General features: G+C 41.0%; 1 protein-coding gene across 3 annotated transcripts in view; it reads right to left on the bottom strand.

Annotated features, from left to right (window-relative positions):
- Positions 1–24,425, bottom strand: part of LOC134350860 (deubiquitinase DESI2) — a 170,354-nt gene that overhangs the window by 35,606 nt on the left and 110,323 nt on the right. The gene's annotated exons all lie outside the window — the stretch shown is intronic.

Here is a 24,425-nt window from a genome sequence, read left to right as displayed (position 1 = left end):
TTTATATCGTCAGCAAACTTAGCCACAAAGCCATCTATTCCATAATCTAAATCGTTGATGTACAATGTAAAAAGAAGCGGCCCCAACACTGATCCCTGTGGAACACCACTGGTAACCGGCAGCCAACCAGAATAGGATCCCTTTATTACCACTCTCTGTTTCCTGCCAATCAGCCAACGCTCTATCCACGTATGTAACTTTCCCGTAATTCCATGGGCTCTTATCTTGTTAAGTAGCCTCATGTGTGGCACCTTGTCAAAGGCCTTCTGAAAATCCAAATATACAACATCCACTGCATCTCCCTTGTCTAGCCTACTGGTAATTTCCTCAAAAAATTGTAATAGGTTTGTCGGGCAGGATTTTCCTTTAAGGAATCCATGCTGAGTTCTCCCTATCTTGTCTTATGCCTCCAGGTAATCTGTAACCTCATCCTTGACAATCGACTCCAACAACTTCCCAACCATGGATGTCAAGCTAACAGGTCTATAATTTCCTTTTTGCTTCCTTGCCCCCTTCTTAAATAGCAGAGTGACATTTGCAATCTTCCAGTCCTCCAGAACCATGCCAGAATCTATCGACTTTTGAAAGATCATCGCTAATGCCTCCGCAATCTCCACAGTTACTTCCTTCAGAACACGAGGCTGCATTCCATCTGGTCCAGGAGGTTTATCTACCTTTAGCCTATTCAGCTTCCTGAGTACTTTCTCTGTCATAATTGTGACTGCGCACACTTCTCTTCCCTGCCACCCTTGAGTGTCCGGTATACTGCTGTCTTCCTCAGTGAAGACTGATGCAAAATACTTGTTCAGTTCATCTGCCATCTCCTCATCTCCCATTTACAATTTCTCCAGCATCATTTTCTATCGGTCCTATATCTACTCTCACCTGTCTACTACTCTTTATGTACTTGAAAAAGCTTTTAGTACCCTCTTCGATATTATTTGCTAGCTTCCTTTCATAGTTAATCTTTTCTCTCTTAATGACCTTCTTGGTTTCCTTTTGTAAGGTTTTAAAAACTTCCCAATCCTCTCTCTTCCCACTAATTTTTGCTTTCTTGTATGCCCTCTCTTTTGCTTTAACTTCTCTTGTCAACCACGGTTGCATCCTTTTTCCACTCGAAAATTTCTTCTTTTTTGGAATATACCTGTCTTGCACATTCCTCATTTCTTGCATAAACTCCAGCCACTGCTGCTCTGCTGTCTTTCCCGCCAGTGTCCCTTTCCAGTCAACTTTGGCCAGTTCCTCTCTCATGCCACTGTAATTTCCTTTACTCCACTGAAATACCGACACATCAGATTTCGGCTTCTCTTTTTCTAATTTCACAGTGAACTCAATCATGTTATGATCACTGCCTCCTAAGGGTTCCTTCACCTCAATCTCTCCAATCACCTCCGCTTCATTACACAATACCCAATCCAGTACAGCCGATCCCCTAGTAGGCTCAACAACAAGATGTTCTAAAAAGCCATCTCGCAGACATTCTACAAATTCTCTCTTGAGATCCAGTGCTGACCTGATTTTCCCAATCTACTTGCATGTTAAAATCCCCCACAATTATCATAACACTGCCCTTCTGACAAGCCTTTTCTATTTCCAGTTGTAATTTGTAGTCCACATCCCTGCAGCTATTTGGAGGCCTGTAAATAACTGCCATCGGGGTCCTTTTACCCCTGCTATTTCTTGGCTCAACCCATAAAGATTCTGCACCTTCCGATCCTATATCACCTCTTTCTAATGATTTAATATCATTTCTTACCAATAAAGCCACGCCTCCCCCTCTGCCTACCTTCCTATCCTTCTGATACACCGTGTATCTTTGGACGTTCAGCTCCCAGAGACATGCATCCTTTAGCCACGTCTCAGTGATGGCCACAATATCATACCTGCCAATCTGTAGCTGTACAACAAGATCCTCCACCTTATTCCTTATGCTGCGTGCATTTAAGTACAACACCTTAAGACCAGTATTTGAAACTTTTTGCTTTGATTTCACTGCAACTTTATTGCACTGCAACTCATCCCAATGGCTACAAATTTGCCCCATCACCTGCCTGTCTTTCCTGACATCTTTACTGCTCACTTTCTTAGATTTATTTCTGTTTTCCCCTTCCTCTGCTCTATTATTCCGGTTCCCATCCCCCTGCCAAATTAGTTTAAACCCTCCCTAACAGCTCTATTAAACTTTCCCGCCAGGATATTGGTCCCCTTCGGGTTCAGGTGTAACCTGTCCTTTTTGAACAGGTCATACTTCCCCTCAGAAGAGATCCCAATTATCCAAGAATCTGAAGCCCTGCCCCCTACACCAGTCTCTCAGCCACGCATTCATCTTATTGTTGATAAACATGTACAAAAAAGACTTCAAATAATACAGGTGTAATAGACTTCCAAACTCTTAATATAGTTAATCATAGAGAAAAAAGAAAAAGAAAAAAAATAATGCAAAGAAAACCCCCCCAAAAAAACAAAACACTAAATACTAAACCCAAAAAGAAAGCAAACAGAACAAAACAAGGCTAGACCAATATCTTAAATCGAATACATTCAATAATGTCGTCAACTCTGCTCCTCTATTCATATATTTTAAGTTAATAAGAAAGATTCGGAAAAGGTCAAGTTACATCATATGAAAATGTTGAATAAATGGTTTCCAAGTCTCTTCAAATTTAATCGAAGGATGAAAAATGTCACTTCTGATTTTTTCTAAATATAAACATGATATAGTTTGGGAAAACCGTTGAAATGTGGTAGGAGGGTTGGTCTCCTTCCAGTTCAATAAAATGGATCTTCTGGCCATTAAAGTAACAAATGCAATCATCCGACAGACTGAAGAGGATAAAGATCTATGTTCCGTCATTGGCAAACCAAAATTTGCCGTAATAGGATGGGGTTGTAAGTCAAAACGCAAAATTGTTGAAATAATATCAAAAATATCTTTCCAGAATTTTTCCAAGCGAGGGAAGGACCAGAACATGAGTCAAGGAAGCTACCTCAGAGTGACATTTGTCACAAATAGGGTTTATATGGGAATAAAAACGAGCTAGTTTATCTTTAGACATTTGGGCCCTATGCACTACCTTAAATTGTATTAACGTATGTTTAGCACATATAGAGGAAGAGCTAACTAATTGAAAAATTATATCCCATTTCTCTATAGGTAGGCGAAGTTGAAATTCCCTTTCCCATTCACTTTTAATTTTATCAGATATGCCTGGTTGTAATTTCATAATTATATCATAAATAGTTGCTATTAATCCCTTCTGAAAGGGATTTAAACCTAAAATTTTATCGGTGATATCAGTAAGGTGTGAAATCGGAAAGGTAGGCAGCGTGGTACTTAAAAAGTTTCTTATTTGTAAATATCTAAAAGAATGGGATCTGGGCAAATTATATTTATCTGATAACTGTTCAAAAGACATGAAACAGTTATTCAGAAATAAGTCACAGAAACATGTTATACCTTTCATTTTCCATATCAAAAAGGCTTGATTCATAACCAAGGGTTGAAAAAAATTAGATATAATAGGGCTTGTTCAATAATAAATTTGTTCAAACCAAAAAATTTACGAAATTGAAACCATATTTGTAATGTATGTTTAATTATTGGATTAACCATTTATTTATTCAACTTAGATAATACAAAAAGAAGTGAAGTTGCTAAAATGGAAGCCAAAGAGAAACCTTGTACAGAGTAACCTTCAAGGTTTACCCATTGTGGACTTGGAATTATATTCCAATCTTGTGTCCAAAATATTAAATATCGAATATTAATTGCCCAATAACAGAATCTTAGATTAGGCAATGCTAAACGACCATCTTTCTTGGACTTCTGTAAATATTTTTTACTTAACCCGGGACTTTTATTCTGCCATATATAGGAGGAAATTTTAGAATCAATAGTATCAAATAAAGATTTAGGAATAAAAATTGTTATTGCTTGGAGTAGATATAAACATTTAGGTAGAACAATCATTTTAATAGCATTGATTTGGCCAATCAGTGATAGAGATAATGGGAACCATTTAGTAATCAGTTGTTTAACCTGACTAATTAACGGTAAAAGATAGAGTTTGAGTAAGTCCTTATGTCTCTTAGCAATTTTAACTCCCAAATAAGTAAAATAGTCAGTAATCACTCTGAATGGTGAACATCTATAAATAGGAACCTGCATATTTAATGGAAAAAGTTCACTCTTACCAAGATTCAATTTGTAACCAGAAAAACTGCTAAACTGAGCAAGCAGAGTTAATACTGCCAGAATGGATTTCTCAGTATAGAAATATGTAATAGTAATTTATCTGCATATAGAGATAATTTATGTATCTCATTTACACAGGTAATACCAAATATATTAGGAGAGTCACAAATAGCAGTAGCTAACGGTTCCAGGGCAATGTCGAGTAATAGTGGAATAGTGGACGTATTGCTGTGCAGTGTGGTTTGCCAGCTGTACAGAACAGAACAGGAAGGACTTGCAGCGGGTGGTGAGGGTAGCAGAGCGGGTTATTGACACAACATTACCCTCCCTCAGAGACATTTATACTGGCAGACTTCAAAAGAGGGCTACTTGTATTTCAAAGGATCCCACTCATCCTGGACATCACCTGTTTTCCCCTCTACCTTCTGGGAAGAGATACAGAGCATTAAGGACGAAAACAAAGAGACTCCTTAACAGCTTCTACCCACAAGCAGTGAAATGTATAACACCCCCTTCCCTTCTCCTGCCTCCCTCCTAAGACGGGGGCAGCTAAGTGCATCACACTTCCAGGAATGGCAGGTGTACAATAGTCCTACCCCCCCCATCAATATATTATTAATTTTGGACTGCACCCCTGAGGTTTTAGAATTTATTTTATGTATATATTCTTTGTCATGCTGCAAAACGTTGAGCTGCTAAACTGTTTCATTGCTCCACGACAATGACAATGATGATGATGATGTTCTTCTTCTTCTTCTTCTTCTTCTTCTTCAACCCTGCCTAGTACCACAGAATAATTGAAAAAAGGGAGATCTTTGATAATTAGTAAATACCGAAGCCAAAGGAGTAAGGTATATCAATTTAATCCAAGATACGAATATCGGACTAAAATTAAATTTCTCAAGCGTATTAAACAAATATGTCCATTCGAATCTATCAAAGGCTTTCTCAGCATCCAATGAAATGACACATCCTGAAGTTCTAAGTGAAGAAGTATAAACAATATTCATTAATTGCCTAATATTAAAGAAGGAGTGACGATTTTTAATAAATCCAGTCTGATCAACAGAAATAATTTGTGGAGATGGTTCTAGTGACGTCATCTCTCAGAATGGCAGCTTAAATCAACGGCTCCTCCGGAAAAACGGATATTTTGCCCTGTTAATGCATCAAATCTTTCGAATATATCTGAATTGATAAGGGGGGCAAGAATGAGGAGAAAGAATGGAGATTAAAAAAAAGCATCACTGCGGAGCCTATGGAAGAGAGAGGTGCAGCGTACGGCTCTCCTACACGTGTGCGAGGCAGCGAGGCCGACGTTGGGCTTCATGCAGGCGAAGTGGCAAATATGATGAAGATTCTGGAAGAGATAAGGGAAGTCCAAAAAGATATAAAACAACAACTCAATTATATAAAGTCAGAGTTCGCCAACGTCAATCAGGAAAAAGCGATGGCAGAGACTCGAATTGAGAAGGTGGAAGACCGCACGCAAATCGTGGAACAGATACTAAGTAAGATGGTAAAAATATTAAATCAACAGGAAAGTAAATTGCTTGACCAGGAGGGAAGATCACGATGGAAAAATATCAGGATTTATAATGTTCCCGAAGGAGCAGAGGGAGTGTTGATGATAGACTTTGTAGGCAAGCTGCAGGAAGTCCTGGAGATTCCCCCGAATATGGAGACAGAAACAGAAAAGGCACACCGTTCTCTCGCCCAGCGGCCTGCCGGAGACAAAGTAAATCGCGATCCACTGTACTTAAATTTCTCCGATTCAAGAACAAGGCGGATATTCTATGAAGGACCTGGGGTAAGAAGTGGGTTTTTTGGAATGGGAAGGTAATGTACTTTGATCATGATTACCCCCCAGCAGTCCTACAGAAACGGAAGGAGTATTCCGAAACGAAACAAATATTAAAGGAAGAAAAGATTAAATTTCAAACCCTGTACCCTGCTAAACTGAGGGTTTTTTACCAAGAAGGGATACGACTGTACCAGACGGTGGAAGAGGCAACTACAGACATGAACAACCGAGGACTGTCCATTAGCGTGGTCAAACCAAGGGAAAGTCTGGCTGAGTAGTTATCCCGATCTGCTTGGGAAATAGTAAGAGAACCGAGAAAGCAGGGGATGGGAACAGGATGAGAGGATATTAGGAAGAGCCTGTGAGTTCTCCGAAGACAACCCTCACCTCCTCCAGAAGAGCCATAAGGCTTGGCTAACTTTAAAAGTGCTGATAAACTAAACGGAAGCAAAGATAGACGGTGATATACCTATCTCGAGAAATATGTGTTATAATGTGGTTTTTATATTACTCAATTTTTTAAAAATTCATTTTCCCCACCTAAATGAGAATATATACAAGGGAGGAAAACACAGGGAAATCATTTCTGTGTAATGGACATAGTTTTTTTTACTTACTTTTATAGGTACTGCAACGAGGGCCCTCAACCCACAGGTAGGAGGGACTATCCCCCACGGCTAGACTTTTCTTCGAGCCCAACCCAGAGTCATCCAGAGACCCCAGCCTTGGAACCACACCTTCCTTACCTTTCTTTTTACTATTCACTTTTCTTGGTTCTTATTTGTTCAGGGAGTAGATCGATTAAGTTATATTCTGCAAATTTCAATGATATACTAACTTAGAGAGTAGGACCATATACTTTGGGTATATACCTCAAGAATGGTTGAAAAAAGGTAAATATAAATATTTAATGAATGTACTGCTGGTGACTGGTAAAAAGACCCTTACCAGGAAATGGTTATCTCAGGAGAGCCTAACTTTAAATGTATGGATGGAAATTATAATGGACATTTACAAAATGGAGAAGATAACAACATCTGTTAATCATAAGTTGGAACAATTTTATTCATACTGGAAAAAAATGGTTTAACTACTTATCATCTTATAGGCCTGATTTTATTCTCACAATCAATGAATATGTTGTTTAAAAAAATCACTCCCTACTCCGTACATAGTTTTCTTTCAATTGTTCTTTCTTTCCTCTTCTTTCTATAAGAGTATACTTCAGATAAATATTATGTGGAGATTTGTGACAAATATGATTATATGATATATATGTACAGTATCTGAAATACACCTTATGGAAATATTTGTTTGATGATGAAATTCAATAAAAAATAAATAATTTGAGGCAATACATTCTCCAATCTCATTGCCAATATTTTAGAAAAAATCTTAGGATCCACATTCAGCAAAGATACATTCAATAGGATCCTCATCTTTTTCAAGAATTGGGGAAATAGAAGCTCGATAAAAAGACTATGGTAATTTACTTATAGACACTGCATCCCTAAGGATTCTACATAACCAAGGAGACAGTATAGTAGAGAAAAATTTTAAAAATTCTACTGTATATCCATCTGTGCCAGGTGCTTTACCTGGGTTTATTGAAGAAATAGCATTTTTTATTTCTTCTACCATAATAGGTACATCTAGTTTTAAACGTTCCTTGGATGATAGTTTTGGAATATTCAATTTCTTTAAAAATTCACGCATTATAATGGAGTCATCAGGAAATTCTGATTGGTAAAGGGAAATATAAAATTCTTTGAAAGGATTTATTTATCTCATCATGATCAACCATCAGAGTACCATCTTTCTTACGAATCTTAACAATCTGGCGTTTAACCGAAGCCAATTTCAATTGATTAGAACCATAGAAACTACAGCACAGAAACAGGCCTTTTGGCCCTTCTTGGCTGTGCCGAACCATTTTCTGCCTAGTTCCACTGACCTGCAAACAGACCATATCCCTCCATACACCTCCCATCCATGTATCTGTCCAATTTATTCTTAAATGTTAAAAAAGAACCCACATTTACTACCTCATCTGGCAGGTCATTCCATACTCCCACCACTGTCTGTGTGAAGAAGCCCCCCCAATGTTCCCTTTAAACTTTTCCCCCCTCACCCTTAACCCATGTCCTCTGGTTTTTTTCTCCCTTTGCCTCAGTGGAAAAAGCCTGCTTGCATTCACTCTATCTATACCCATCATAATTTTATATACCTCTATCAAATCTCCCCTCATTCTTCTACGCTCCAGGGAAAAAAGTCCTAACCTATTCAACCTTTCTCTGTAACTGAGTTTCTCAAGTCCTGGCAACATCCTTGTAAACCTTCTCTGCACTCTTTCAACCTTATTTATATCCTTCCTGCAATTTGGTGACCAAAACTGAACACAATACTCCAGACATTCCAGCTCTTATACTCAATACTTTGATTAATAAAGGCCAATATACCAAAAGCTCTCTTTACGACCCTATCTACCTGTGACGCCACTTTTAAGGAATTTTGTATCTGTATTCCCAGATCCCTCTCTTCTACTGCACTCCTCAGTGCCTTACCATTAACCCTGTATGTTCTACCTTGGTTTGTCCTTCCAACGTGCAATACCTCACACTTGTCTGTATTAAACTCCATCTGTCATTTTTCAGCCCATTTTTCCAGCTGGTCCAAGTCTCTCTGCAGGCTCTGAAAACCTTCCTCTCGGTCTACTACACCTCCAATCTTTGTATCATCAGCAAATTTGCTGATCCAATTTACCACATTATCATCCAGATCATTGATAGAGATGACAAATAAAAATGGACCCAGCACTGATCCCTGTGGCACACCACTAGTCACAGGCCTCCACTCAGAGAAGCAATTCTCTACTACCATTCTTTGGCTTCTTCCATTGAGCCAATGTCTAATCCATTTTAACCACCTTTCCATGTATACCTAGCGACTGAATTTTCCTAACTACCCTCTCATGCGGGACCTTGTCAAAGGCCTTACTGAAATCCATGTAGACAATATCCACTGCCTTCCCTTCATCCACTTTCCTGGTAACCTCTTCGAAAAACTCCAATAGATTGGTCGAACATGACCTACCACACACAAAGCCATGTTGACTCTCCCTAATAAGTCCCTGTCTATCCAAATGCTTGTAGATTCTGTCTCTTAGTACTCCCTCCAATAACTTACCTACTACCGACATTAAACTTACCGGCCTATAATTTCCCGGATTACTTCTCGATCCTTTTTTAAACAACGGAACAACATGAGCCACTCTCCAATCCTCCGGCACCTCACCGTAGACAGCGACATTTTAAATATTTCTGCCAGGGCCCCCACAATTTCAACACTAGTCTCCTTCAAGGTCCGAGGGAACACCCTGTCAGGTCCTGGGGATTTATCCACTTTAATTTTCCTCAAGACAGCAAGCACCTCCTCCTTTTCAATCTGTACAGTTTCCATGATCTAACTACTTGATTCCCTTAATTCCATAGACTTCATGCGAGTTTCCTTAGTAAATACAGATGCAAAAAACCTATTTAAGATCTCCCCCATTTCCTTTGGTTCCGCACATAGCTGACCACTCTGATCTTCAAGAGGACCAATTTTATCCCTTACAATCCTTTTGCTCTTAATATACCTGTAAAAGCTCTTTGGATTATCCTTCACTTTGACTGCCAAAGCAACCTCATGTCTTCTTTTAGCCCTCCTGATTACTTTCTTAAGTATTTTCTTGCACTTCTTATACTCCTCAAGCACCTGATTTACTCCCTGTTTCCTATACATTTCATACAACTCCCTCTTCTTCTTTATCAGAGTTGCAATATCCCTTGAGAACCAAGGTTCCTTATTCCTATTTACTTTGCCTTTAATCCTGACCGGAACATACAAACTCTGCACTCTCAAAATTTCTCCTTTGAAGGCTTCCCACCTACCAATCACATCTTTGCCAGAGAACAACCTGTCCCAACCCACGCTTTTTAGATCCTTTCTCATTTCTTCAAATTTGGCCTTCTTCCAGTTCAGAACCTCAACCCTAGGACCAGATCTATCCTTGTCCATGATCAAATTGAAACTAATGGTGTTATGATCACTGGAACCAAAGTGCTCCCCTACACAGACTTCTGTCACTTGTCCTAACTCGTTTCCTAACAGCAGATCCAATATTGCATCCCCTCTAGTTGGCCCCTCTACATATTGATTTAGAAAACTTTCCTGAACACATTTTACAAACTCTAAACCATCTAGACCCCTAACAGTATGGGAGTCCCAATCAATATATGGAAAATTAAAATCCCCTACCACCACAACTTTATGTTTCCTGCAGTTGCCTGCTATCTCTCTGCAGATTTGCTCTTCCAAGTCTCGTTAGTTTCCCAGTTGGCCAATAGTTTCCCAGTTTTATCACCATGTTATAGAATTGACTCTTAGTTTTAATTAATTGGCTTTCAATCGAAGATGATTGTAATAGACTATGTTCCATTTGAAGTTCGACTCTCTCTTTGGAAAGCTCCTGAGTAGGAGCAATAGAATATTCCTTGTCAAATTCTTTGATCTTGTCAACCAGCTTAAGTATTTCATCATTAGTTCACTTTTTTAATCCAGCAAAATATGAAATAATTTGTCCACGAATATATGCTTTAAAAGTATCCCATAGTACGCTGCTGGAAATTCCCTCCGTAAAATTCGTTGTAAAGAAAAAATTAATCTGTTCCTCAATAAAATTAACAAAGTCCGAGTTCTGAAGCAAAGTGGTATTAAATCGCCATTGTCTAGTACTAGAAGATGTACCCATTGACTTAATAGATAGCTTCAACGGTGCATGATCGAAGACAGCAATGGAGTCATATTTACAGTCAATAACAAGTAGAATTAATCAAGAGTCAATAAGAAAATAATCAATTCTTGAATAATGATGATATACATGTGAAAAACATAAGAACTCTTTCTCGTTCGGGTGTAAGAATCTCCAAATTTCTGAAATTCCAGAGTCAACCATAAAAGAGTTAATAAAAGTAACCAACTTGTTCAGAAGTACTTGATTGGACATAGATCTATCCATCAAAGGATTTAAACAACAGTTAAAATCTCCGCCCATAATCAACATATAATCATTTAAGTTAGGAAGGGATGTAAAGAGATTCTTAAATAATTTAGCACAATCAACATTTGGAGCGTAAACATTAAGCATAACAACTTTTTTGTTGAATAATAAACCAGTAATTAACAAAAATCTACCATTTGGATCTGAAATAGTCTCATGATGCACAAATGAAATTGATGGATCTATAAAAATAGAAACGCCTTTTACTTTGGCCTGTGAATTCAAGTGGTACTGTTATTCCTTCCAAAACCAAAAAAAACGCTGATTATCCTCTTTCTGGACATGAGTTTCTTGTATAAAGATAATGTGAGCATTCATCCTATGGAATACTTTAAAAATGTTCTTCCGTTTAATCGAGTGGTTTGAACAATTTGTATTCCAAGAAACCAAATTGATGATCTTATCCATAGTACTGAAATCGAACATAAGGTATGTAAAGGGTTAACCAGAATACAAACTCATGACCCCCGAAGAGGAAAGGAGGTTCAACGAGGAGCCGGAAGTCACGACATTTCGGACATTTTGGTAGTTTCAAGTCAGCCCGTTTAAAGAAAAAAATCTAAATTAAAAATAAGAACAAAAATACCACGCCCCTCCCACAAAAACCCAGAAAGTGGCCAATACTAAATCTACTGCTAAATCTAACCCCATCTTTCCAGAAGGCAACCCAAAAGAAATATGTTCATCATAAAAAGCACCACCCATGGTCAAAAAAGTAAAAAAAGCAATTACTATAAATGTAAGGACCTTTACTTCCTATTAAATCCTTCTGTTCTTTATGTCCTCTGGTTCATGATTCCCAGCCCTGAGAAAAGACCATGTGCATTTACCTTCAACCCATCATGATTGTATACATGAAAACTTGAGCAAAATTAAAAGTGACCTGGAGAGTAGACCAGAGGACACAGCCTCAGAATAGAGGGGTGTCCTTTTAGAACAGAGGTGAGGAGGAATTTCTTTAGCCAGTTAGAGGTGAATCTGTGGCATTCTTTGCCACAGGAACCTATGGGGGCCAGATTTTTATGCATATTTAAGAAAAGGATTGACCAATTCTTGATCAGTCAGGGCATGAAGGGATACAGGGAAAAGGCAGGAGACTGGTGCTGAAAGGAAAATTGGATTAGCCATGATGAAATGGCAGAGTAGACTTGATGGGCCAAATTCTGCTCCTATATCTTATGGTTTAATTAAGGAAACCAAGCAAAGGTTTAAGGCTAAATAATGTTAAATAATTAGATAGAAATCTTTTCTGAGTAACAGACAGAGCAGACAAAATTCTAGTATAATACAGTAAGTTAGTCACGTCACATCACAGTTATTGAAAAAGTATTTTAATCTGGTGTCAAATGCAAGATCACAGGAAAAAATAAGCTTCTTCCTGATAGATCCAACAGCCATCAACTTTCCCAAATATTTGAAACCCTGGGACAATAACCATCAAATTAAGTTAAAGCATTATCAAGTAATTGTTTGCAATTATTCTTAAATTAACTGATTACATTTACTTCATTAATACATGGGCATTGGTTTAAAAGTTCAGTTAGATGCAATAGTGAACAAGTAAACAAGAATGTAGTTCAAGGATTCTCAGTGTGCACCCTGAATCTGACTAAGTTCACTCAAATATTGGATATTTAAAACATGCTTTGGATCACAAGGAAAACTAGAGCAACAAGAAAAGTCACTAATGCTGAATCCAGGAAAGTTATCAGGTATAAAATATTTCAAGAAGTTCTCTTTATGGACAAATCTAACAACTTTTTAATTTGGAAGCATTGAGCTTGACCATCCAAACCTGGCACTTTCATTGTGTGGAAAACAAGTTAAGCCAAGGCATGTGAATACCCATCACCACTCAGATACATATTGCAATAACTGGCATATATTATTTTAGTCTTTCACTATCAGTGATCAACATTCTACAACTCCCAACTCATCTGAATTACATCTTTACCAGAAGCAGAGCTGAAATCCAGAGTGATTCATCACTAGCTTAAGGACAGCCAGTAATTTCTAGCTCTGTTAGCAACATACACAGAATGGGATGTATTGTTTTAATTACACACCATGAGAGAGAATTGAAGCAGCTTTTGATACCATTTTCAAATCAGATACCAGATTCAATGTAACCTCGGAAGTTTATTGTGCACTCAAGATTGTCAGTGTACAAGTACACTGCATCTGAGTGAAATTAATATTTTAGCACAATTAACATTTTGGGAAACAAGAGACGGATGCTTAAAAACATGCTAATTTAAATTCAACCCTTTACCAAATAAGGCATTTAAAATACTGTAATACCTCAGGACTCAACAAGATGTGGAACGAGCTGCCAGCACAAGCGTATGCGAGCTCGATTTCAACATTAGCTGAAGTTTGGACAGGTACATAGGTGGTAATGGGTATGGAGGTTATGGTCCCTGTGCAGGTTGATAGGAGTGGGCAGTTCAACTGGTTCGGCACAGACTAGATGAGCTGAAGGGCTTGTTTCTGTGATGGGCTGTACTTTTCTATGACTCCAGATTACTCTTTATCAAGTCAAGTCAATTCAAGTCACTTTTCATTGTCATTTTGACCATAACTGCTGGTACAGAGACAACATTTTTCAGGACCACGGTGCTACATGAAACAACACAAAAATTACACTAGACTATAGACCTACCCAGGACTGCATAAAGTGCACAAAACAGTGCAGGCATTACAATAAATAATAAACAAGACAGCAAGCACAGTAGAGGGCAGTAGGTTGGTGTCAGTCCAGACTCTGGGTATTGAAGAGTCTGATGGCTTGGGGGAAGAAACTGTTACATAGTCTGGTCATGAGAGCCAGAATGCTTCGGTGCCTTTTGCCAGATGGCAGGAGGGAGAAGAGTTTGTATGAGAGGTACGTGGGGTTCTTCATAATGCTGCTTGCTTTGCGGATGCAGCGTGTGGTGTAAATGTCTGTAATGGCGGGAAGAGAGACCCCGATGATCTTCTCAGCTGACCTCACTATCCTCTGCAGGGTCTTGCGATCCGAGATGCTGCAATTTCCGAACCAGGCAGTGATGCAGCTGCTCAGAATGTTCTCAATACAACCTCTGTACAATGTGGTGAGGATGGGGGGGGGGGGTGCGGTGGGAGATGGATTTTTTTCAGCCTTCGCAGAAAGTAGAGATGCTGCTGGGCTTCCTTTGCTATGGAGCTGGTGTTGAGGGACAAGGTGAGATTCTCTGCCAAGTGAACACCAAGAAATTTGGTGTTCTTAACAATCTCTAAGGAGGAGTCGTTGATGTTCAGTGGAGAGTGGTCGCTCTGTGTCCTCCTGAAGTCAACAACCATCTCGTTTGTTTTGTTCACATTCACAGACAGGTTGTTGGCTCTGCACCAGTCCGTTAGCCGCTGCACCTCCTCTCATCATTCTTGCTGATGAGACTCACCACAGTCGTGTATATCGGCGAACTTGATGTGGTTCGAGCTGTGTGTTGCAGCACAGTCATGGGTCAGCAGAGCGAACGGCAGTGGACTGAGCACACAGCCCTGGGGGGCCCCTGTGCACACTGTGATGGTGTTGGAGATGCTGCTTCCGATCAATTGAGGCAGTGTTCGTGTGGATAGTCAGAGGCTTTTTCCCAGGGCTGAAATGGCTAACATGAGAGGGCACAGTTTAAAGGTGCTTGGAAGGAGGTACAGAGGAGATGTCAAGGATAAGTTTTTTATGCAGAGAGTGGTGAGTGTGTAGAATGGGTTGCCGGTGACAGTGGTGGAGGCGGATACGATAGGGTCTTTTAAGAGACTGCTGGACAGGTACTTGGAGTTTAGAAACAAAAAGGGCTGTGGGTAACCCTGAGTAATTTCTAAGGACATGTTCGGCACAGCTTTGTGGGCCGAAGGGGCTGTATTGTGCTGTAGGTTTTCTATGTTTCTATGATCCAGACTGACTGAGGTCTCCCAGTCAGGAAGGGGTGGGTTAGGGCCAGGTGGAGGGTGATGGCAATGGCGTCGTCTGTTGAACAGTTGGGACGGTACGCGAACTGCAGAGCGTCCAGTGAGGAGGGGCAGCAGGGTCTTGACTTGCCTCATGACGAGCCTCTTGAAACACTTCATGTTGATGGATGTGAGTGCAACGGGAGGCAGGACACTGAAGACTTCTTCGGCATGGTGGCAGCCTTGATGCACTTAGGAATGATGGAGCTGCTCAGGGAGATGTTGACGATGTCAGTGAGAATATCTGTTAGTTGTTCTGCACATCCTCTAAGCACTCCGCCAGGAATATTATCACCAAAATACTCAAAATATCAGAGAAATTTCAAAAATTGTGGATCATTTGATTAACAGCATCTGGATAGAGAACTATTTGAAAGTCTGAAGGGCTTATGATGAATGTACTTAACCAGAGTCACTGATCCCACATATTCATCAATGCTGGCCACCTCCCTGAATGTACTCCAGTCTGTGTGTTCAAAGCTGTCCTATAGTACTGACGTAGCATCTTCTGGCCAGGTCCTGATCTCCTTCGGGGTGCAAAGTTGACATGCTGGCAGAACTTTGACAGGATTGTTTTTAAGTTGGCATGATTGAAGTCACTAGGAACAATGAAGAAACGATCGGGGTGATTGGCTTTGAGGTCACAGATGGTGCAGTAGAGCTCCTGCAGCATTTTCCCAGCACCAACACGGTGGAGGGGGCCGGGGGCGGGGGGGGTGGTGGAGGCAGGGGATGTAAACAGCAATAATCACAATGGCAGTGAACTCCCTTGAAAGGCCTGCACTTCACTGTTAAAAGCTAACTGCGGTGAATAGTAGGCAATTACTAACAAGGCGTTCACACTGTATTTATTGATGTAAACACACAGACCTCCTCCAGAGGTTTTGCTGAAGGTCACAGCATTTGTCCACCCAAAATGTGATCAGCAGTGAAAAGACAAATAGGACTAGAAATTTCACCATTGTTTGGAAACCGAGTGGCCACCACAACCATGAGCACTGCCACAGTGGAACACCAGAGAAAACGCTGTTTTACAAACATGCTTCTTTAAGCAATCGGGCCAGGGATTTAATAACTGCTTAAGAACAGCCTTGAATATTTTCCTGCATCCACATGCAAAATAAATTGTTGTAATAGAGCTTAAGATAGAGTGGCTACTTTGAGAGTCTGGTGTAAAGTATGCAAATTTGACTTTCAGAAAAGAGAAGACAGAGAACCTTGGAACATGATGTCATGACAACAATATCCCTCAATATCTGGAAAAAAGAGCTAGCCAGTAACTTCAGGAAGGTGGGACAATACACATGCTCCTGTCTACATCAATGGTATTTAAGTTGAAAGGGTTGAGAGCTTCAGTTTCCAAGGACTGATACTTAAGAAGAAATCGTGGACTCATTGGTAAACATTTTCCAATGTTCTATAGATTCAGGATCAGTTCCTGCAGATTGGAGGGTAGCTAATGGTATCCCACTTTTCAAGAAAGGAGTGAGAGAGAAAACAGGCAATTATAGACCAGTTAGTCTGACATCAGTGGTGGGGAAGATGCCGGAGTCAATTATAAAAGATGAAATAGCTGCATATTTGGATAGCAGTAGCAGGGTAGGTCTGAGTCAGCATGGATTTACGAAGGGGATTTTGATGGATTTTGAGGATGTAACTGTGAAACTAGACATGGGAAAGCCAGTGGATGTAGTGTACCTGGACTTTCAGAAAGCCTTTGATAAGGTCCCACATAGGAGGTTAGTGGGCAAAATTAGAGCACATGGTATTGGGGGTAGGGTACTGACATGGATAGAAAATTGGCTGGCAGACAGGAAACAAAGATTAGGGATTAACCGGTCTCTTTCAGAATGGCAGGCAGTGACTAGTAGGGTACCGCAAGGCTCGGTGCTGGGACCGCAGCTATTTGCAATATACATTAATGATTTAGGTGAAGAAATTAAAAGTAACATTAGCAAATCTGCAGATGACACAAAGCTTGTTGGCAGTGTAAAATGTGAGGAGGATGTTATGAGACTGCAGAGTGACTTGGACAGATTGGGTGAGTGGGCAGATGCAGTTTAATGTGGATAAATGTGAGGTTATCCACTTTGGTGGCAAGAACAGGAAGGCAGATTACCATCTGAACGGTGTCAAGTTAGGAAAAGGGGAAGTACAACGAGATCTGGGTGTCCTTGTTCATCAGTCATTGAAAGTAAGCATACAGGTACAGCAGGCAGTGAAGAAAGCTAATGGTATGTTGGCCTTCATAAAAAGGGGAGTTGAGTATAGGAGCAAAGAGGTCCTTCTGCAGTTGTACAAGGCCCTGGTGAGACCCCACCTGGAGTATTATGTGCAGTTCTGGTCTCCAAATTTGAGGAAGGACATTCTTGCTATGGAGGGAGTGCAGCGTAGGTTCACTGGATTAATTCCACGGATGGCGGGACTGTCATATGTTGAAAGATTGGAGCAACTGGGCTTGTATACACAGGAATTTAGAAGGATGAGAAGGGATCTGATTGAAACATATAAGATTATTAAGGGATTGGACATGCTAGAGGCAGGAAACATGCTCCCGATGTTGGGGAGTTCCAGAACCAGAGGCCACAGTTTAAGAAGACCATTTAGAACGGAGTTGAGGAAAAACTTTTTCACACAGAGGGTTGTGGATCTGTGGAATGCTCTGCCTCAGAAGGCAGTGGAGGCCAATTCTCTGGATTCTTTCAAGAAAGAGTTAGATAGAGCTCTTAAAGATAGCGGAGTGAAGGGATATGGGGAGAAGGCAGGAACAGGGTACTGATTGTGGATGATCAGCCATTATCACAGTGAATGGTGGTACTGGCTCAAAGGGCTGAATAGTCTACTCCTACTCCTATTGTCTATTGACGGCACTTCAGCAATAACCTGTCATGGTCCAACCATGTAGATGCCACAGCCAACAAACCTCAGCAATACTTTCACTTTATTAGGAAGCGAAAGAAATTTGGGCACGTCCCTGTCAAACCTTAAAAATTGTTATTAATGAACTAAAGAAAGCATCCTATCTAGACCCATTTCAAACAAGTTGGAGGCAACATCAGGTGCGTGACATCTCTGGCAGGGTTTGCAAGTCATTACTTCCTACGAAGCGAATCCCAATAGCATGAATGGCAGCGATGTTTCACTACCAGATGAACTTAATGCCATTTATGCCCGCTTTGAAAGGGAGAACACAACTACAGCTGTAAAGATCCCTGCTGCACCCAGTGACCCTTTGATCTCTGTCTCAGAGGCTGATGTTTGACTGTCTTCGCAAGGCGTAAGGTCCCGATGGAGTACCTGGTAAGGCTCTGAAAACGTGCCAACCAACTGGCGGGAGTATTCAAGGACATTTGCAACCTCTCACTGGTATGGGCGGAAGTTCCCACTTGCTTTAAAAAGGTAACAATTATACCAGTACCTAAGAAGAATAATGTGAACTGCCTTAATGATTATCACTTGGTAACGCTCACATCTACAGTGATGAAATGATTTGAGAGGTTGGTCATGACTAGACTAAACACCTGCCTCAGCAGGGACCTGGACCCACTGCAATTAGTCTATCACCACAGTAGGTCAACGGCAGATGCAATCTCAATTGCTCTTCACACAACCTTAGACCATATGGACAATAGAAACACCTATATTAGGATGGTGTTCATCGACTATAGCTCAGCATTCAACACCATCATTCCCACAATCCTGATTGAGAAGTTACAGAACCTGGGCCTCTGTACCTCTCTCTGCAACTGGATCCCAACTCCCTAACCGGAAGACCAAAATCTGTGCGAATTGGTGATAACATATCCTCTTCGCTGACGATCAACACTGGTGCACCTCAGGGGTGTGTGCTTAGCTCTCTGCTCTTCTCTCTCTATACCCATGACTGTGTGGCTAGGCATAGCTCAAATACCATTAATAAATTTGCTAATGATACAACTATTGTTGGTAGAATCTCAGCTGGAGATGAGAGGACATACAGGAATGAAATATACCAACTAGTGGAATGGTGTCGCAGCAACAACCTTGCACTCAACGTCAGTAAGACAAACGAGCTGACTGTGGACCTCAGGAAGGGTAAGATGAAGGAACACATACCGATCCTCATAGAGGGATCAGAAGTGGACAGAGTGAGCAGTTTCAAGTTCCTGGGTGTCAAGACCTCTAAGGATCTAACCTGGTCCCAACATATTGATGCAGTTACAAAGAAGGCAAGACAGCAGCTATGCTTTATTAGGAGTTTGAAGAGATTTGGTATGCCAACAAATACACTCAGAAACTTCTATAGATGTACCGTGGAGAACATTCTGACAGGCTGCATCACTGTCTGATATGGGGGGAGGGGGCTACCGCAAAGGACTGAAAGAAGCTGCAGAGGGCTATAAATTTAGTCAGATCCATCTTGGTTACTAGCCTACAAAGTATCCAGGACATTTTCAAGGAGCGGTGTATCAGAAAGGCAGCGTCCATTATTAAGGACCTCCAGCACCGAGGGCATGCCCTTTTCTCACTGTTACCATCAGGTAGAAGGTACAGAAGCCTGAAGGCACACACTCAGCGATTCAGGAACAGCTTCTTCCCCTCTGCAATCCGATTCCTGAATGGACATTGAACCCATGAACACTACCTCACTTTTTTAATCTATATTATTTCTGGTTTTCACACGATTTTACTCAATATGAGTATACTGTAATTGATTTATTTATGATTATTTTTTCTTCTTCTTCTTCTATATTATGTATTGCATTGAACTGCTGCTGCTACGTTAAACAAATTTCACGACGCATGCCGTTGATAATAACCCTGATTCTGATATGGCAACTGCTCTGCACATGACCCGAAGAAACTGCAGAAATCTGTGGAGACCCTCATTAGCACAAAAACAATCAATGACCACTTTTTAGGGTCCTCCAATACCTTATATTGCTGCTGCTGCAGCCTATTCACTCAGAGATGCTCATCTCCACAACGCGTTGTTATTTCAATCACTTTCCCTTCCTGTCACTTTGAACCAGTCTGGCCACTCTCCTGACTTCTCTCATTAACAAGGCATTTTCTCTCACAGAATTACCGCTCAATGGTTTTTTTTTGTTTTTTTTGCACCATTCTCTGTGAAAGATTTTTGTGTGAAAATCCCAGAAGATCAGCTGTTTCTGAGATATTCAAAACACCCCAACAATCATTCCACATCAAAGTCACTTAGATTATGTCTTCCCTATTCTGATGTTTGGTCTGAACAACAACTGAACCTCTTGACCATACCAGCATGCTTTTATGCACTGAGTTGCTGCCACATGATTGGCTGGTTATTTATATGCATTAACATCCAGTTGTACAGGTCTACCTAATAAAGTGGCCACGGAATGCAGAATGGTATTGGTGTGGTTCAGTGGGACCACGGACCAGCTTCCTTGTTGTATAACTATAACTTAAAACAAGACATTGTATTTTTCTGGGTTAAGAATTGAATTGAGGGACATCTGGTTTTCGCAAAATCCATTTTTATATAAAGCTTTCTTCCAGAACCAAGACATCAATGACATCAAAGGAAATGGTTTCTCGGTATGATTAGTAAGCAAATAAGGAATATGTAGTGCTTATATACGGATAGTTCTGCAGTAACACTCTAGTTATGTTCCTAAGTAACCTTGCATTATAGAAAGTTGTGTTATAGCAGAATAGGCTGCAGTTGCCTTCAAAGCACAGATTTAAGCAAGTTTTCCCAATCATGATATAAGCAACGTTGGCTGTATAAGACAATAGTATTCTAAATTCATTATAACCAATTCACGTAATGAAAACACACAACATAGACCATAAGACAGAAGAGCAGAAGTCAGCCATTCGGCCCATCGAGTCTGCTCCGCCATTTTATCATGAGCTGATCCATTCTCCCATTTAGTCCCACTCACCATAACCTTTGATGCCCTGGCTACTCAGATACCTATCAATCTCTGCTTTAAATATACCCAATGACTTGGCCTCCACTGCCACACGTGGCAACAAATTCTATAGATTCACCACCCTCTGGCTAAAAAAATTTCCTCGCATTTCTGTTCTGAATGGGCACCCTTCAATCCTTAAGTCATGCCCTCTCGACTAGACTCCCTCATCATGGGAAACAACTTTGCCACATCCACTCTGTCCATGCCTTTCAACATTCCAGATGTTTCTATGAGGTCTCTCCTCATTCTTCTAAACTCCAAGGAATACAGTCCAAGAGCAGACAAACGTTCCTCATATGTTAACCCTCTCATTCCCGGAATCATTCTAGTGAATCTTCTCTGTACCCTCTCCAACGTCAGCACATCCATTCTTAAATAAGGAGACCAAAACTGCCCACAGTACTGCAAGTGAGGTCTCACCAGCGCCTTATAGAGCCTCAACATCACATCCCTGCTCCTATACTCTATTCCTCTAGAAATGAATGCCAACATTGCATTCGCCTTCTTCACTACCAACTCAACCAGAAGGTTAACCTTAAGGGTATCCTGTACGAGAACTCCCAAGTCCTGTTGTATCTCAGAACTTTGAATTCTCTCCCCATTTAAATAATAGTCTGCTTGTTTATTTCTTCTGCCAAAGTGCATAACCATACACTTTGCAACACTGTATTTCATTTGCCACGTCTTTGCCCATTCTTCCAATCTATTCAAATCTCTCTGCAGACTCTCCGATTCCTCAGCACCACCTATCTTCGTATCGTCAGCAAACTTAGCCACAAAGCCATCTATTCCATAATCCAAATCGTTGATGTACAATGTAAAAAGAAGCGGCCCCAACACGGACCCCTGTGGAACACCACTGGTGACCGGCAGCCAACCAGAATAGGATCCCTTTATTCCCACTCTCTGTTTCCTGCCAATCAGCCAATGCTCTATCCACGTATGTAACTTTCCCATAATTCCATGGTCTCTTATCTTGTTTAGTAGCCTCAAGTGTGGCACCTTGTCAAAGGCCTTCTGAAAATCCAAATATACAACATCCACTGCATCTCCCTTGTCTAGACTACTTGTAATTTCCTCAAAAAATTGTAATAGGTTTGTCATGCAGGATTTTCCTTTAAGGAATCCATGCTGAGTTCTGCCTATCTTGTCATATGCCTCCAGGTACTCTGTAACCTCATCCTTGACAATCGACTCCAACAACTTCCCAATCACCGATGTCAAGCTAACAGGTCTATAATTTCCTTTTTGCTTCCTTGCCCCCTTCTTAAATAGCGGAGTGACATTTGCAATCTTCCAGTCCTCCAGAACCATGCCAGAATCTATCGACTTTTGAAAGATCATCGCTAATGCCTCCGCAATCTCCACAGCTACTTCCTTCAGAACACGAGGGTGCATTCCATCTGGTCCGGGAGATTTATCTATCTTTAGACTATTCAGCTTCCTGAGTACTTTCTCTGTCGTAATTGTGACTGCGCACACTTCTCTTCCCTGCCACCCTTGAGTGTCAAGTATCCCAAGTATACTGCTGATGTCTTCCTCAGTGAAGACTGATGCAAAATACTCATTCAGTTCCTCTGCCATCTCCTTATCTTCTATTACAATTTCTCCAGTATCATTTTCAATCGGTCCTATATCTACTCTCACCTATCTTTTACTCTTTATATACTTGAAAAAGCTTTTAGTATCCTCTTCGATATTATTTGCTGGCTAATCCTCTGTCTTCCCACTAATTTTTGCTTCCTTGTATACCCGCTCCTTTGCTTTAACTTTGGCTTTGAATTCTCTTGTCAGCCACTGTGATATCTTTTTTCCATTCGAAAATTTCTTCTTTTCTGGAATATACCTGTCTTACACCTTCCTCACTTCTCGCATAAACTCTAGCCACTGCTGCTCTGCCGTCTTTCCCACTAGTGTCCCTTTCCAGTCAACTTTGGCCAGTTCCTCTCTCATGCCACTGTAATTTCCTTTACTCCACTGAAATACCGACACATCAGATTTCGGCTTCCCTTTGTCAGATTTCACAGTGAACTCAATCATGTTATGAATACTGCCTCCTAAGGGTTCCTTCACCTCAATCTCTCTAATCACCTCCGGTTCATTACACAATACCCAGTCCAGTACAGCCGATCCCCTAGTGGGCTCAACAACAAGCTGTTCCAAAAAGCCATCTCGCAGACATTCTACAAATTCTCTCTCTTGAGATACAGTGCCGACCTGATTTCCCCAATTCACTCGCATGTTAAAATCCCCCACAATTATCATAACACTGCCCTTCTGACAAGCCTTTTCTATTTCCTGTTGTAATTTGTAGTCCACATCACTGCAGCTGTTTGGAGGCCTATAAACAGCTGCCATCAGGGTTCTTCTACACCTGCAATTTCTTAGCTCAACCCATAAAGATTCTGCACCTTCCGATCCTATATCACCTCTTTCTAATCATTTAATATCATTTCTTACCAATAAACCCATGCCTCCCCCTCTGCCTACCTTCCTATCCTTCCGATACACCGTGTATCCTTGGACGTTCAGCTCCCAGAGACATGCATCCTTCAGCCACATCTCAGTGATGGCCCAATATCATACCTGCCAATCTGTAGCTGTACAACAAGATCATCCACCTTATTCCTTATGGTGCGTGCATTTACAAACATTTGTAAGTATAACACCTTAAGACCAGTATTTGGTACTTTTCGCTTTGAGTTCACTGCAACTTTATTGCACGGCAACTCATCCCAATGGCTACAAATTTGCCTCATCACCTGCCTGTCTTTCCTGACATCTCTACTGCTCCCTATCTTAGATTTATTTCTGTTTTCCCCTTCCTCCGCTCTATCATTCTCATTCCCATCCCCCTGGCAAATTAGTTTAAACCCTCCTTAACAGCCCTATTAAATCTTCCCACCAGGATATTGGTCCCCTTCGGGTTCAGGTGTAACCTGTCCATTTTGAACAGGTCATACCTCCCCCAGAAGAGATCCCAATTATCCAAGAAACTGAAGCCCTGCCCCCTGCACCGGTCTCTCAGCCACTCATTCATCTGCCTGATCCTACTATTCTTGCCCTCGCTAGCACGTGGCACAGGTAGCAATCCCAAGATTACTACCCTGGAGGTCCTGCTTCTCAGCTTCCTTCCTAACTCCCAGAAATCTTCTCTTCAGGACCTCCTCCGTTGTCCTATCTATGTCATTGGTACCAACATGTACCAAGACAACTGGCTGCTCACCCTTCCCCTTCAGAACATTCTGGACCCGATCCGAGACATCCCGCACCCTGGCACCTGGGAGCCAACACACCATGCAGGTATCTCTATCAGGTTCACAGAATCTCCTGTCCATTCCCCTGACTATGGAATCCCCTATGACTACCACATTCCTCTTCTCCCTCCTTCCCTCCTGCACAACAGCGCCAGGCTCA

Source organism: Mobula hypostoma, chromosome 8 (assembly GCF_963921235.1).
Source record: "Mobula hypostoma chromosome 8, sMobHyp1.1, whole genome shotgun sequence".
Taxonomy (NCBI): Eukaryota; Metazoa; Chordata; class Chondrichthyes; order Myliobatiformes; family Myliobatidae; genus Mobula; species Mobula hypostoma.
Note: the sequence above shows the minus strand (reverse complement) of the source record. Positions and strands in the feature narration are given on the sequence as shown.